Source organism: Fukomys damarensis, unplaced genomic scaffold (genome assembly GCF_012274545.1).
Source record: "Fukomys damarensis isolate Sample0158 unplaced genomic scaffold, DMR_v1.0_HiC HiC_scaffold_15, whole genome shotgun sequence".
In the NCBI taxonomy this organism is placed as follows: domain Eukaryota; kingdom Metazoa; phylum Chordata; class Mammalia; order Rodentia; family Bathyergidae; genus Fukomys; species Fukomys damarensis.
In genome coordinates, this window is record NW_022900927.1 from 40,809,241 (window position 1) to 40,814,169 (window position 4,929).

The window sequence follows — 4,929 nt, forward strand, 5'->3', positions numbered from 1 at the left end:
CATTCTCATCAGAATTAAAGGAAAGTTCCTGTTCTTTTAAATGCTTACCCCAATTCTGTTATTAATCTTTTAGATCTTGGCTATTCTGATAAGCATGTGTTGATAAATGATTGTTGCTTTTATTTGCATTTCCCAACATTTAAAAGATTCAACTAATAGGTTTGTTTTTGTTCCAGTAAACGAAACATCTTAGAAAAAAATTGAATGTTAAATAATACATACTACTGAGTTAGAATGCAAACAGTAGATTTAAAGATAAATCTTTGATCTAGAGGTAGCACACAAGTAATGTGATTCATAAATCCTAACTTTAAATTCAGGAAAATACTAAAGGAACTAAAAATATAAATAAGTCACTCTATTAGGTTATCCTTGTCTTTTTCCTTTTTTTTTTCATTAATTGAGTTTATTGGTACATTTTAGGTATACAATACAGTTACATTCATCATTGGGATCTTCTGCCTTTACATGACAGATCTTGGTTCTTATTTTTGACCCATTCCCCTGGTCTTCTTTCAGCCCCTATACCCTTCTCTATTTACAAAGACTTTGTTTCTATTTTTTTTTCCTTTTTTCATATTCTTTCTTTTCCCTTCTTATCTTTCCCTTACCCCTCCCAGTTCCCCTACACCTTTAGACGTTTTCTTCCTATTACACAATATCAATTATACATTTTGATCATTATTTACACTTTTAGTTTTTCACACCAGAGAAACTATTTGGTATTTGCACATGTGCGCCCTATTAATTTCACTTATGAGTATGGCCTCAATGCGCATCCATTTAGCTATAAACGTCTGTAGTTTCTCATTCCTTATTGCTGAGCATTATTCCATTTTATAAAAATACCCACATCTTTATCCAGTTTCTACTTGATGGACAATTGGGCTGTTTCCAAGTTTTAGGTATTACAAAATGTGCCACTATAAAGATGGGTGAGCATATATCACTGTGGTATTGTTCTTCTAATTCCTTTGGGAAGACATCCAGGAGAGGAATAGCTGGGTCAAATGGGATTTCTAATCCTAGTTGTTTGAGGTATCTCCATGTTGATTTCCACAGTGGTTGCACCAGTCTGCACTCCCATCAACAATGAAGAAGGGTTCCTTTCTTCCCACAACCTCACCAGCATTTGTTACTGGTTGATTTCTTGATAGCAGCCATTCTTCCTGGAGTGAGATGGAATCTCAGTGTTGTTTTCATCTGCATCTCTCAAATGACCAGGGATGTTGAATATTTTTTCATATTTAATGGCTGCTTTTACTTGTTTGTCTGAGAAGTGTCTGTTAATTTCAGATGGCATTTTTGAATTGGGTCTTTGTATTTGGGGGGGTCTGATTTTTTTTGCATTCTTTATATATTTTAGATGGTAGTCCTTTGTCTGAGGAACAGCTGGTAAATTTTTTTTCTCACATTGCAGGTTGTTTCTTAACTCTGTTGGTGGCTCCTCTTGCACTGCAAAAACTTTTAATACAATGAGATCCCAGTTGTTGATTCTTTGTGCAAGTTTTTGTGCTGTTGAGGATTTGTTTATAAAGTCTTCTCCTATGCCAGTGTTTTGAGAGTTCTACCTAATTTACTTTCCAGTAAGTTTACTGTTTCTGTTTTGATATTTAGGTCTTTAATTCACTTGGATTTTAGTTTACTGCATGGCAAAAGATAGAGGTGTGGTTTTAATCTTTGACAAGTTGAAAGCCAGTTTTTCAAAAACCATTTATTAAAGAGGCTATCTTTTCTCCAGTGAGGATGGTTGGTTCCTTTGTCAAAGACGAGGCCTCTCTGTTGCCTCGAATGGCTTTTGATACTCTACGACTCTTCTGGTTCCAAATGAATTATTGTATTGTTTTCTGTAGTTCAGTGAAATATACTGTTGGGATTTCAATTGAGATTGTATTGACTGTATAGCAGTTTTGTAAGTATGGTCATTTTCACTATATTGGTTCTTCCTACCCAGGAACAAGGGATATCTTTCCATTTTCTTATATCCTCTTCGAGCTCTTTTTTCAGAATATTGTAGTTCTCAATGTAGAAGTGTTTTGCTTCCTTCATTAGATTGATTCCTAGACATTTCTCTTTTTTTTGGGAGGCTATTGTAGAGATTGTTTCCCTAATTTCTCTCTCAGTCAGTCTGCTATTTGTATACAAGAAGGCTCTTGATTTTTGAGTATTGACATTGTATCCAGCTACTCTGCTGAAAGTATCCATTAAGTCTTAAAGTCTTTTGGTGTAGTTTTTTGGTTTGTCCATGAAGAATATCATAATGTCAGCAGATAATGACAATTTAATTTCTTCCAGGTGTGATTTTTTTTAGTTCTTTATATATTTTAGATAGTAGACCTTTGTCTGAGGAACAGTTGGTAAAAATTTTTTTCCCACATGTAGGTTGTTTCTTAGCTCTGTTGGTGATTTTCTTGCCGTGCAGAAGCTTTTTTAAAAGATGAGATTCCAATTGTTGATTCTTTACACTAGTTCTTGTGCTACTAAGGATTTGTTTATAAAGTCTTTTCCTATCCCAATGTCTTCAGGAGTCCTACCTAACTTATCTTCCAGCAAGTTTAGTGTTTCTGTATTAATATTTAGATCTTTAATCCACCCTTGTCTTTTCTTGAAAAAAAAAACTGAAAAATATTTTGTCATGGAAATTCTATAATGTTTAAGGTGACTTCCTCTTTTATAAACAAGTTATTTTAAAGATAGAGGAAAAATACAGTTTATTAGAACTGGGAGAGTAAAACAGCTGGTTGTTCTGAGTCAGAAAGGACTTAATTATATATTCAATTCTAGGAACATCACTTTTGCTCTCCAAAGTAGTAAGCCCTAGAACTATGTTTCACCTTAGAGAAAGGATCTTAGTAAAATAACTTACATGGGGGATTGTCTTTGTTATAGGGAGATAAGGACTTATAATTAATGACATTTGAGGTAGAAAGATCCAAAGGGACAAGATAATTTCCTTTGCTGCCATGTGGCCATTGACTCAAGACCTGAGAGAAGCCTTCATTAGGTGAGTGAAAAAGTTTAGATTTGCTTAATTTTAACTATTTTGTGATAAAAATTCTTCAAGAAAGTGGAACAAACATCTACAATTACTCTAGAAACAACCTCAACAAATGCTCCAGTGGTTGCAGTGAGTTCCTGGTAGCTGAGACAAGCCTGAAAACTTACTGTAGAAGAGTCTCAAGCTCAGGTTCAGATCCTTGACATCATGTGGTAGGGTGGTTTCTTCAGCATAATCGGGGTTGGGAGGGAATGTAGAGATAGAACAGCCGGGCTTAGGGGGTCAAAAGCGAGTCTGGGACTTAGACTTAAACTTGCTCGTAATGAGGTGTGGAGAGTGCTTGATTATCTCATGAAATTTAGCTGGTGTTATCAAGAATGTGTCTCAGTTTACAGTTAGCTGCCACTTCATACCCACTTGAATGGGTAGAATAAAAAAGCTGGGTGATAACAAATATCAAAGATGTGAAGAAATTGGAACCCCGCAGTATTGCTGGTAGGAATGTCACTTTGGAAAACAATCTAGCATTTTCTCAAATAATTAGATGGTGATTCAGTGGAACATATATGTCCACACAAATAGTTATACACAAATGTTGATATTACATTCATAAGAGACAAAAAATCTACCAACTGATGAGTGAATAAGTAAAATGTTGTATAGATATACAGTGATAAATATTAAATAATTAACAAATGAAATACTGACACATGCTGCAATGTAAATGAACCTTGAAAACATTATGTAAAGTGTATGAAGCCAGACCTATAAGAGTAGATATTATATGGTTCCATTTATATAAATTGTCTAGAATCTGGAATACCAAAATCTGTAGAGTTAAAAAGCATATTTGTAGCTGCCCAGGGCTTGAGGATTATGGAAGGATCAAGGTGATAGCTGAGGTATCTGGGATTTCTGTTTAGATGATGAAAATATTCTAACATTAGGTGTGTCAATGAATATACGACTTGGTGGGTATAATGAAGGCTAGTCTATACTCTTTGACTTATTCACAGAAGCCAAAATGTAGAAGCAATTCATTGAGAAATGAATAGATTTAGAACAACTGCATCAATGAAATATTCACTTTGTCTTTAAAAAAAAAGCAATTTCGGGTATGTGTTAAAACATGGAGAAACCTTGGAGATGTAATGCTAAGTGAAATAAACCAATCATAAATAGTACAAATGTTGTATTGTTCCATTCCCAGTGCCACTGAAATAGCACAGAGGTACCTGGACAGTAAAATCATAAAGAGAGAATGTAAAATGGTAGTTATCTGGGACAAAAGGAAGGAGAGAATGAAGCGTTGTTATTTAATAGCTATAAAGTTTCAGTTTGGGATTGTATTAATCTATTTTGTGCTGCTACAGTACACCAGAGATAGGGCAAACTATAAAGTACAGAGATTTATTTCTTACCATCCTAGAATCCAGAAAGTCCAAAGCTCGGGCGCTTGTCTCTGGTGAGGGCCTTCTCGCTCTGCTATCCCATGGTGAAAAAGAGTATTATGACAATGAAGAGAGCATGAGAGCAAACTCATGGCCTCAAGGCCCTCTATAACCAGGTGAGGTGGAGATCTTATAACCTAGCATTTTCCATTAGACCCCACCTTTCAGCATAGTTGCTTTGGAGACCAAATTTCAAATACAAAAATTTTTTAGGATACATTAAAACCATAGCAAGGATGGTAAAAGTATTCTAGAGATGAATGGTGGTGATGGTGACAAAGCCATATGAATGTATTAAAAGCCACAGAACTGTACACATTAAAATATGGTACATTTTATGTTATATATTTATATTTTATCATATAATAAAACCAAAAGGCCGGCTGGGGATTTAGCTCAGTGGTTCGGCTGCCTGCCTCGTAAGCGCAAAGTCCAAATTTGATCTCCAGTACCAAAAAAAAAAAAAAAAAAAAAAAAAAA